This window comes from Protopterus annectens, chromosome 15.part0, assembly GCF_019279795.1.
Source record: "Protopterus annectens isolate FY-2018-M chromosome 15.part0, PAN1.0, whole genome shotgun sequence".
Taxonomy (NCBI): domain Eukaryota; kingdom Metazoa; phylum Chordata; order Ceratodontiformes; family Protopteridae; genus Protopterus; species Protopterus annectens.
The window spans coordinates 37,326,051-37,338,513 of record NC_056749.1 but is presented as its reverse complement, the minus strand read 5'-3'; the positions used below and the strand labels follow the sequence as shown (position 1 = coordinate 37,338,513).

Genomic DNA, 12,463 nt, shown 5'->3' with positions numbered 1-12,463 from the left:
ACAGTGCTGTAAGCCTTGATGGTTAAATAACAGGATTAGTGACAGTGCTGTAAGCCTTGGTGGTTAAATAACAGGATTAGTGACAGTGCTGTAAGCCTTGATGGTCAGATAACAGGGTTAGTGACAGTGCTATAAGCCTTGATGGTTAAATAACAGTATTAGTGACAGTGCTGTAAGCCTTGATGGTTAAATAACAGGATTAGTGACAGTGCAGTAAACCTTGATGGTTAAATAGCAGGATTAGTGACAGTGCTGTAAGCCTTGATGGTTAAGTAACAGGATTAGTGACAGTGCTGTAAGCCTTGGTGGTAAATAACAGGATTAGTGACGGTGCTGTAAGACTTGATGGTAAATAACAGGATTAGTGACGGTGCTGTAAGACTTGATGGTAAATAACAGGATTAGTGACAGTGCTGTAAGCCTTGGTGGTAAATAACAGGGTTAGTGACAGTGCTGTAAGCCTTGGTGGTAAATAACAGGATTAGTGATGGTGCTGTAACCCTTGGTGGTAAATCACAGGATTAGTGACAGTGCTGTAAGCCTTGATGGTTAAATAACAGGATTAGTGACAGTGCTGTAAGCCTTGATGGTTAAATAACAGGATTAGTGACAGTGCTGTAAGCTTTGATGGTTAAATAACAAGACTAGTGACGGTGCTGTAAACATTGATGGCTAAATAACAGGATTAGTGACGGTGCTGTAAGCCTTGATGATTTCACTTTGTTTAGAGCTGATAGGAACCTATCTCTGTGTGGAAAAGCTAAGGTAGGCAGACTATGCATTTTTGTGAATGATGATTGGTGCAAAAACTATAACATTGTGAATGAACATTGCTCTGTAAATGTGGAATTTCTGATACTGAAATGCAGATCCTTTTATGTGCCCAAGAAATAAATGGTGTCTATGTAGCAGCTGTATATATACCACTCAGTGCTAACGGCAATGAAGCACTGAATGTACTGCATAATACTATATGTGAGCTGCAATGCAAGAATTCTGACTGTGCATTTGTGATAGCTAGTGACTTCAACAAAGCAGATCTCAGGGAGGTGCAACCCAGTTACTACCAAATTGTGGATTTTCCCACAAGGGAACCAAATACTCTGGATAAGGCTACACTATCATAAATGGGGCATACAGAGCTGTACAGCAATCAAACCTGGGTGGCTCTGATCACATCTCCGTAAAACTAATACCAGCTTACAAACCTGTCTTGATCAGAGATAAGCCCACTGTGAAACAAGTCAGGGTCTGGCATGAAGGAGCCATGGAAAGTCTCAGGGGCTGCTTTGAAACCACAAACTGGGATGTCTTCAGGGAGGCGGCCATGGTGAATAATCTGGTGAACCTAGATGAATATACTGGGACAACTATGGCTTGTATATCCAAATGCATGGAGGATGTAATGAACATCAAAAAAGTTAGCTAAAGTAAGAGATAACCAAAAGCCATGGCTAAACAGCAAGGTGTAGAAGCTTCTGAGGGCAAGAAACACTGCTTGTAGGGCAAAGGATAAGAAGGGTCTAGTGTAGCAAGGGCTAATCTAAAAAAGGGTAGCAAGGAGTCAAAGAGAGAGTATGGAAAGAGGATACAAGGATGCTTCGAGGATGCGAACGATTCAAGAAGCCTGCGGCATGGTTTTCAACAGCTAACTGATTACAAGACAAAGTCAGCTCAGTGCGATAATAACACTGAATTTCTGGAAGCCTGTGGCATGGTATTCAACAGCTAACTGACTACAAGGCCAAGGCAGCTCAGTGTGATGGTAGCACTGAATTTCTGGAAGCCTGTGGCATGGTATTCAACAGCTAACTGACTACAAGACCAAGTCAGCTCAGTGCGATGATAACACTGAATTTCTGGACAATCTAAACACATTTTATGGCAGGTTTGAAGAGGAAAACAACCTGGAGGCTGTAAAGCCTCTCAATGACCAAAAGGAGGCAGCAGCCAACTTCAGTGCTGTGGGATATAAGGAACCAACTGAGGAAAGTGAACCCCAGCAAGGCTGCTGCCCCTGATAACATTCTGGGGAAGGTATTGAATGGTTGTGCAGATCACCTGAGCATAGTTCTGATGAACATCTTCAATACCTTGTTTGTCCAAGAAAAAGTATCAGCATGCTTCAAATTTACTGCCATAATGCCTCTGCCCAAAATAGCAACTCCACCTGCCTAAATGATTATAGACCAATGGTCCTTACATCAAATGCAATGAAATGTTTCGAAAGACAAAAAAGGCATTTGACTACAGTACTACCCCAATCCTTTGACCCAATGCAATTTGCCTACTGGGCAAACTGATCAACTGCTGATGCCATTTCAGTGGCACTTCACCTCACATTGGAGTATCTTGAAGAGAACAACAACTATGCCAGGCTGTTGTTCATAGATTTCAGCTCGGCATTCAGTACCATGATTCCAGTGCAACTTATAGAAAAGCTGATCCACCTTGGCATAAATAAAGGGCTGTGCAACTGGATCCTTGATTTCCTGACTGGAAGACCACAAAGGACCTGTGCTGGTAACAACACTTCAGGGAGTATTATAATCAACACCGGAGTACCCCAGGGTTGTGTGCTGAGTCCACTACTGTTCATAATGCTTACCCATGACTGCTCTGTGAAAGCTAGCAACAAATACATCATCAAATCTGCAGATAAGACCACAGTGGTAGGACTCATAAGCGGTGATGATGAGACTGTGTATAGGAATGAGGTCATCTCCCTGATTGAATGGTGCAATAACAACAATTTGGAACCGAACATCAATAAAACAAAAGAAAATATTACTGACTTCAGAAAGAGCTCTGCCATGCAGCTGCCCCTCAAGAGTAACTGTGAAAAAGGAGAGAGGCTTCAAACTACAAAGGTCCTGGGGGTACACATAGAGGATCTTTCTTGGAGTACAAACACAGGCCATGTAATTAAAAAAGCCCACCAGTGACTACACTTCCTAAGAAGGCTTAGAAGAGCAAAGCTCTTTATGAATGCTCTAATTACCTTCTATAGAGGAGTCATCGAGAGCATTATCACCAGCAACTGCACTGTACGGTTTGGTAATAGCACAACGGCCAAAAGGAAGAAGCTGCAAAGAATAATAAGAACAGCAGAAATGATCGTGGGCACTAGTCCTCCTACCTTACAGGCACTCTAAGATCGTGGGCACTAGTCTTCGTACCTTACAGGCACTCTAAGATCATGGGCACTAGTCTTCATACCTTACAGGCACTCTAAGATCATGGGCACTAGTATTCCTACCTTACAGGCACTCTAAGATCATGGGCACTAGTCTTCCTACCTTACAGGAGCTCTAAGATCATGAGCACTAGTCTTCCTACCTCACAGGAGCTCTAAGATCGTGGGCACCAGTCTTCGTACCTTACAGGAGGTCTAAGATCATGAGCACTAGTCGTCCTACCTTACAGACGCTCTAAGATCATGGGCACTAGTCGTCCTACCTTACAGGCACTCTAAGATCGTGGGCACTAGTCGTCCTACCTTACAGGCGATCTAAGATCGTGGGCACTAGTCGTCCTACCTTACAGACGCTCTAAGATCATGAGCACTAGTCGTCCTACCTTACAGACGCTCTAAGATCATGGGCACTAATCTTCCTATCTTACAGGAGCTCTAAGATCGTGGGCACTAGTCTTCATACCTTACAGGAGCTCTAAGATCATGAGCACTAGTCTTCCTACCTTACAGGCGCTCTAAGATCATGGGCACTAGTCGTCCTACTTTACAGGCGCTCTAAGATCGTGGGCACTAGTCGTCCTATTTTACAGATGCTCTAAGATCATGAGCACTAGTCGTCTTACCTTACAGATGCTCTAAGATCGTGGGCACTAGTCTTCCTACCTTACAGGAGCTCTAAGATCATGGGCACTAGTCTTCCTACCTTACAGGAGCTCTAAGATCGTGGGCACTGGTCGTCCTACCTTACAGGAGCTCTAAGATCGTGGGCACTAGTCGTCCTACCTTACAGGAGCTCTAAGATCGTGGGCACTAGTCGTCCTACCTTACAGGAGCTCTAAGATCGTGGGCACTAGTCTTCCTACCTTACAGGCGCTCTAAGATCGTGGGCACTAGTCATCCTACCTTACAGATGCTCTAAGATCATGGGCACTAGTCTTCCTACCTTACAGGAGCTCTAAGATCGTGGGCACTAGTCGTCCTACCTTACAGGAGCTCTAAGATCGTGGGCACTAGTCTTCCTACCTTACAGATGCTCTAAGATCGTGGGCACTAGTCTTCCTACCTTACAGGAGCTCTAAGATCATGGGCACTAGTCTTCCTACCTTACAGGTGCTCTAAGATTGTGGGCACTAGTCGTCCTACCTTACAGACGCTCTAAGATCATGGACACTAGTCTTCCTACCTTACAGGAGCTCTAAGATCATGGGCACTAGTCATCCTACCTTACAGACGCTCTAAGATCGTGGGCAGTAGTCTTCCTACCTTACAGGAGCTCTAAGATTGTGGGCACTAGTTGTCCTACCTTACAGACGCTCTAAGATCGTGGGCACTAGTCTTCCTACCTTACAGGTGCTCTAAGATCATGAGCACTAGTCTTCCTACCTTACAGGCGCTCTAATATCGTGGGCACTAGTCTTCCTACCTTACAGACGCTCTAAGATCATGGGCACTAGTCTTCCTACCTTACAGGTGCTCTAAGATCATGAGCACTAGTCTTCCTACCTTACAGGCACTCTAAGATCATGGGCACTAGTCTTCCTACCTTACAGGCGCTCTAAGATCATGAGCACTAGTCATCGTACCTTACAGATGCTCTAAGATCATGGGTACTAGTCTTCCTACCTTACAGGAGCTCTAAGATCGTGGGCACTAGTTTTCCTGCCTTACAGGCACTCTAAGATCATGGGCACTAGTCTTCCTACCTTACAGGCACTCTAAGATCGTGGGCACTGGTCTTCCTACCTTACAGGAGCTCTAAGATCGTGGGCACTAGTCTTCCTACCTTACAGACGCTCTAAGATCATGGGCACTAGTCTTAGTACCTTACAGGCACTCTAAGATCATGGGCACTAGTCTTCCTACCTTACAGGCACTCTAAGATCGTGGGCACTAGTCTTCCTACCTTACAGATGCTCTAAGATCATGGGCACTAGTCTTTGTACCTTACAGGAGCTCTAAGATCGTGGGCACTAGTCTTCCTACCTTACAGACGCTCTAAGATCATGGGCACTAGCCTTCGTACCTTACAGGCGCTCTAAGATCGTGGGCACTAGTCTTCGTACCTTACAGGAGCTCTAAGATCATGGGCACTAGTCTTCCTACCTTACAGACGTTCTAAGATCATGGGCACTAGTCTACATACCTTACAGACGCTCTAAGATCGTGGGCACTAGACTTCCTACCTTACAGGAGCTCTAAGATCGTGGGCACTAGTCTTCCTACCTTACAGGCACTCTAAGATCGTGGGCACTAGTCTTCCTACCTTACAGATACTCTAAGATCATGGGCACTAGTCGTCCTACCTTACAGGAGCTCTAAGATTATGGGCGCTAGTTTTCCTACCTTACAGGAGCTCTAAGATCATGGGCACTAGTCTTCCTACCTTACAGGAGCTCTAAGATCATGTGCACTAGTCTTCGTACCTTACAGGTGCTCTAAGATCGTGGGCACTAGTCTTCCTACCTTACAGGAGCTCTAAGATCGTGGGCGCTAGTCTTCCTACCTTACAGGAGCTCTAAGATCATGGGCACTAGTCTTCGTACCTTTTAGGAGCTCTAAGATCATGGGCACTAGTCTTCCTACCTTACAGATGCTCTAAGATCATGGGCACTAGTCTTCATACCTTACAGGAGCTCTAAGATTGTGGGCACCAGTCTTCGTACCTTACAGGAGCTCTAAGATCATGGGCACTAGTCTTCCTACCTTACAGGCACTCTAAGATCGTGGACACTGGTCTTCGTACCTTACAGGAGCTCTAAGATCGTGGGCACTAGTCTTCCTACCTTACAGATGCTCTAAGATCATGGGCACTAGTCTTCGTACCTTACAGGCACTCTAAGATCGTGGGCACTAGTCTTCCTACCTTACAGGCACTCTAAGATCGTGGGCACTAGTCTTCCTACCTTACAGATGCTCTAAGATCATGGGCACTAGTCTTTGTACCTTACAGGAGCTCTAAGATTGTGGGCACTAGTCTTCCTACCTTTCAGACGCTCTAAGATCATGGGCACTAGTCTTCGTACCTTACAGGCACTCTAAGATCATGGACACTAGTCTTCGTACCTTACAGGAGCTTTAAGATCATGGGCACTAGTCTTCCTACCTTACAGACGTTCTAAGATCATGGGCACTAGTCTTCATACCTTACAGACACTCTAAGATCGTGGGCACTAGTCTTCCTACCTTACAGGAGCTCTAAGATTGTGGGCACTAGTCTTCCTACCTTACAGGCACTCTAAGATCGTGGGCACTAGTCTTCCTACCTTACAGACACTCTAAGATCATGGGCACTAGTCGTCCTACCTTACAGGAGCTCTAAGATCATGGGCGCTAGTCTTCCTACCTTACAGGAGCTCTAAGATCATGGGCACTAGTCTTCCTACCTTACAGGAGCTCTAAGATCATGTGCACTAGTCTTCGTACCTTACAGGTGCTTTAAGATCGTGGGCACTAGTCTTCCTACCTTACAGGAGCTCTAAGATCGTGGGCGCTAGTCTTCCTACCTTACAGGAGCTCTAAGATCATGGGCACTAGTCTTCCTACCTTACAGATGTTCTAAGATCATGGGCACTAGTCTTCGTACCTTACAGGCGCTCTAAGATCGTGGGCACTAGTCTTCCTACCTTACAGGAGCTCTAAGATCATGGGCGCTAGTCTTCCTACCTTACAGGAGCTCTAAGATCATGGGCACTAGTCTTCCCACCTTACAGGAGCTCTAAGATCATGGGCACTAGTCCTCCTACCTTACAGGAGCTCTAAGATCATGGGCACTAGTCTTCCTACATTACAGGAGCTCTGAGATCGTGGGCACTAGTCTTCCTACCTTACAGGAGCTCTAAGATCATGGGCACTAGTCTTCGTACCTTACAGGAGCTCTAAGATCGTGGGCACTAGTCTTCCTACCTTACAGATGCTCTAAGATCATGGGCACTAGTCTTCCTACCTTACAGACATTCTAAGATCATGGGCACTAGTCGTCCTACCTTACAGATGCTCTAAGATCATGGGCACTAGTCTTCCTACCTTACAGATGCTCTAAGATCATGGGCACTAGTCTTCGTACCTTACAGGTGCTCTAAGATCATGGGCACTAGTCTTCCTACATTACAGGTGCTCTAAGATCATGGGCACTAGTCTTCCTATCTTATAGGTGCACTAAGATCGTGGGCACTAGTCTTCCTACCTTACAGGAGCTCTAAGATCATGGGCACTAGTCTTCCTACCTTACAGGAGCTCTACGATCGTGGGCACTAGTCTTCGTACCTTACAGGAGCTCTAAGATCGTGGGCACTAGTCTTCCTACCTTACAGGAGCTCTAAGATCATGGGCACTAGTCGTCCTACCTTACAGGAGCTCTAAGATCATGGGCACTAGTCTTCCTACCTTACAGGAGCTCTAAGATCATGGGCACTAGTCTTCGTACCTTACAGGTGCTCTAAGATCGTGGGCACTAGTCTTCCTACCTTACAGGAGGTCTTTGAACTGAGATGTAAAAAGAGGTCCCGCAAAACACTGACACTTCTCATCCAGCGAATGGCTGGTTAACTAAACTTGCTCCTGATAGAAGGTTACGGAGCAGGAGTATCCGCTGCAGGACCTCCAGATTCATGAACAGTTTTTATCCAACTGCAATAAGACTCCTTAATGCGGACGTAAATCTGGACATGTCAAACTGTAACAGATTGTTACACTCTCATTCTTTTCCTTTTTTCATACGCTAACTGTTTATTTACCGCGAACTAAAATTAATAAACTCTCATTCAAGTGCAATTCCAATCACTTCCTTATGTGCAGTATCACCCAATCTCACCTCTGTGTGTAGTGTACTTTTCCTTTCACGTGTTAATCATCTAGTAGTCAGTGTTCAGTCTATATAAATAGTGTAAAAGCATGTGCGTCAGCTACCTAGATATTCACTTTTGTACTATAGTTGTTGTTTATTCATTAATACCTATCCTTTCTGTCTTTTTGTGTTTGTTTTCTTCTGTAAAAGGCCTGACACTTGAAATTTTGTTTAGGTAGCACTTGTGTTTCCTACATGACAAAAAAGTTTCTTTGAATCTTTCTCATATTTTGCTCTCCTCCCAGTAAAAGAGGTTTGCTATGCTGTTAGCCACTATTTACCAACAGAAAGTCTGGCCACGCAATGGTTCTTCAGTGTCTGTGCACTTTTCTCTTGGTGTAAGCTCAGTTTACAATGGGCACAGTGTTTGGGCTGTCCAATCAGCATGCTCGATTTGGAATAGTAATGATCCATTATTGTATAGGTTCATAGATTAGTATATTAGTATTATTAGTTATAATTAACTACATCTTTCACTACTCCTTCAACACAAATTAAAATAAATAACAGAATTACAAATATACTATAATTAAAGTTTACTGGAAAAAAATATGCATATTCCATGAAATCATGGTCAGTCTTAGTCATAGGCAATGTAGAAAGATGTCTAGGATCCTAATCAGCCTGAAGAACTTTTCTAAGTTCTATATATCTTAATCACATTAAAACAGCCGTGGTGCTGCGGTAGCGTTGTCACCTCACAGTAAGATGCTGTCCGGTTCGATTCTCAGTTAGAGCGTCTTTTGCGTGCAGATATGCATGAATGGGCATACCTTCGTTGAAGGTTGTGCATCAGGGCTGGTAACTCGGCACGTAAAAGTCAACTACCAATCATTAGTGGACCGGAGTTCTGCTGTGGCGACCCCTAATCGGAAAAAGCCAAAAGACAAAACTTCAACAACAACAAAACAGCCATGTATGTAGCACCCTACAATCGTCTTAACTTCCAGGCTTTCTGGTTGATCCCGTCCACAATCTAGACAACAAATTATAGAGTATCAAGGGTTCTGGTGAAGCAACAATGGAGGGTGACGGCAGTAACAGGGACAGGAGCATGCATTCAGTGGCAGCATTCACTGCTTAGGATCTAAAGGAGAGGTCCAGCCTGTAGCAGGCAAGCTTTTCTTTGACTCTGGCAGATATCTTCACTTTCAAATATGAAAGTGAATGTTATTGTCTGCCCTTTATTACTTTTTAATTTGCAAGAGTTGGATAACTCAAGATATATACAGAAAAAGAATCTATATTTTCTGGGGTTGTCTGTGGATAAAAATGATGAAATGTCCAGTGTTTGCTCTTTATTTTGGCTTTGCAGTTCTAATGTAATTAGTTTGAAGCAACTTGGAATACTTTAATTTATGGTTACTATCTGCATAAAATAAAGATGACCAACATTTTTATTATGATCAGATGCCTGAAGTGTAAACAAAACTGTGTATAACTGGGTGGTGGTGGAGCTGGAAACTGTCTGTGGGTAATCAGTCACTAATCCTGCTTTGCAAGACTAGTATACATTTGTGTGATATAAAGTAGAATATTTTACTGTGTGTTTGTATGAAACAAACTTGACGCACATTACTGTGATGTCTTCTATTGTTTATTTTATTTACCATAGTAAGGCAAATGATGTATACATATTCAGTAAAGTGATGGTTATGGAGTCTATCTGGCATGGTGGAAGAAGTGTCACAGAATGTGCTGTATTTGCTGAAATCACTGTAGTTAGTATTGTGTGTGTGTGTGTGTGTGTGTGTGTGTGTGTGTGTGTGTGTGTGTGTGTGTGTGTGTGTGTGTGTGTGTGTGAGTGTGTGTCTGTTTGTTGATAGACATGTGTGTGTTGATAGTGTGTGTGTGTGTGTGTGTTGGGAGTATTTGCAGTGTTTTTAATAATAAGTTGGACATAATTTCCTTCACATTCTGTCACAAACATTTGTTGTATGTGATAACTGACTGTCTTTGATGGTCTAGCAAGAGTAGGGAATGTGTGAAATCAACAACTTATTGGCACAGTGCTGCAGTGAGTAGCACTATCAACTCCTAGCATATGACTCTGGTTAAGTTTTCGGCAAGAGTTTCTTCTGAGTGGAGTCTGCATGCTCTTCCTGTCTCTACACATTTATTTGTGCACTTGGACTTCCTACAACAACCCTAGGGCATGCCGTAGTTGAACCTGAAGTTCCTCCAGTTTACCTTTAGGTAAGCATCCAGCATGTATGTGTGTTTGTACATCAGCAGCAGTGTGCAAAATCAGTTCTTGTGGCAGGCATGGCATGACAGGGGCAATTTCAATGTGTGTGTGCGTGCACACGCACTGAATGTGTATCTGTCTGCTGTCTGTCAGTGAGGAAAAAGTTTTATTTTCAAAAATAAGAAATAAATTGCATTACTCAAATCCAGACCTTTAGAGCTTCACATACCTCTAAATTGTATAGATTTTTCATAGACTGTCCAGATTTTTGTCTCATTTTTCACAGAATGTGCAGAATTTTGCCTCATATTTTTGGTCTGTTTTTCATAAAATTGTAGTTTTCTAGCAAATCACTGGCAAGTCATTCAGGATTGAAGTTAGAAAATGTTGACAGATGTGAGTTTCAGATTTCATACACTATAGAAAATTCATGTTAATGCAAAACCTGTAATTCTATCAACTTTCTAAGTCTATAAGAGCAGTATTTAAAATGTGTCCCTATTTTTGGGCCTTTGTCCCCCATTATTTATGGCTTTGTCCAGAGTTTGAGCGGTATGGTGACCTCCACAGCCTAGGCAGGATAAATAGGCTTTCTTACAGGCTTACTAGTGGCCTCTGTCCTGAAGCTGACCTAGTCTAAAGTCCTGCACACTGGTATAAAGAGGCTGTTGTGGCTCGTGTGTGAAGCTTGGACTAGTCAGATGATTTCTTTTAAAACAAACTTAAGAGGTAGGTACAGAAGTTTGTTATTCCTTGTCTATGGGCAGTACACTGTCTAGGAGCAAACATTTGAATATGTTACTGTGATTATTATTTCACAATCGAACATCATGCACATATTCAGGTGTCTATTTTTTGGGATGGGGTAAGGCTAGATGCTCTTTATATATGTCTGCTAATATCAAGTAGAAATATGTTACTGGTCTCTACTTCTTCTTTCAGTCTGGTCACACATTAGAGTGCCATTCAAAAACTGGCTACCTTTTTGGGTAGGAGTGAGAAGGCATGATGTATATATGTACATCAGCAACCATTTGAAATATGACTGTAGCCGTTTCAGTCTGCACTTTCATCCCAATCTAATATCAGAGTGTTACAAAGAAGGTGACTATTGTCAGCTTTGAACATCAAGTCTTGGATACAATTTATTTCTTCCTTGAACGACAAAAAAAATATTTTGTTACTCATGATTCTTGTTCCGTCCATCATCAAATCAAAAGGCTGTAAAAAACAAAAAATAAATAAATAAATAAAAAACTAAAAAGTACCATGGCTTATTCCAGGGTTAATTTGACGATTTCCTGCACAGTAATTAATCTGACGATTTCCTGCACAGTAATTAATTTGACGATTTCCTGCACAAAATCTGACGATTTCCTGCACAGTAATTAATTTGACGATTTCCTGCACAATAATTAATCTGACGATTTCCTGCACAGTAATTAATTTGACGATTTCCTGCACAATAATTAATCTGACGATTTCCTGCACAGTAATTAATTTGACGATTTCCTGCACAGTAATTAATTAGACGATTTCCTGCACAGTAATTCATTTGACGATTTCCTGCACAGTAATTAATTTGACGATTTCCTGCACAGTAATTCATTTGACGATTTCCTGCACAGTAATTAATTTGACGATTTCCTGCACAGCAATTCATTTGACGATTTCCTGCACAGTAATTAATTTGACGATTTCCTGCACAGTAATTAATTTGACGATTTCCTGCACAGTAATTAATTTGACGATTTCCTGCACAATAATTAATCTAACGATTTCCTGCACAGTAATTAATTTGACGATTTCCTACACAGTAATTAATTTGATTATTTTCTCCACAGTTGTTGCAGTGCAGTCTGGACCAGTTAGTGTGTGTTAAAATGATGTAGGAAAAAACTGAATAGTAAGACAAAATGTGAGAAAAAGGAAGAAAAAAGTAATTTGTAATTTGAAAGGTGCGTGAAGTGTAGACTGTGGAGAAACCAGGAGGCATGGGGGTGTGTATAGGGGCAGTGGGCAGAAGAAAGGGCACCATGGCTGGAATTGCATGAAACAGATGAGTTATTCTTAGCTTTAAGTAAAACTGCAAGATATCAAATGGCCTTAGAGTGTAATTGGGAAAGATAAAAATTAATGGGCGTATGTATATCAATTAAAAAATGTCTTTTGTTTTTCTGTTTTAGGAGCATCATTTAAACATCTGAATTGTGACCCAGTGCTTTACTGATCTTAC

The 12,463-nt window shown here is 42.5% G+C and overlaps 1 protein-coding gene across 1 annotated transcript in view; it reads left to right on the top strand.

Moving 5' to 3' along the window:
* LOC122789658 (endothelin receptor type B-like) overlaps positions 1-12,463 on the top strand; it is a 323,469-nt gene that overhangs the window by 178,772 nt on the left and 132,234 nt on the right. The window lies entirely within an intron of this gene.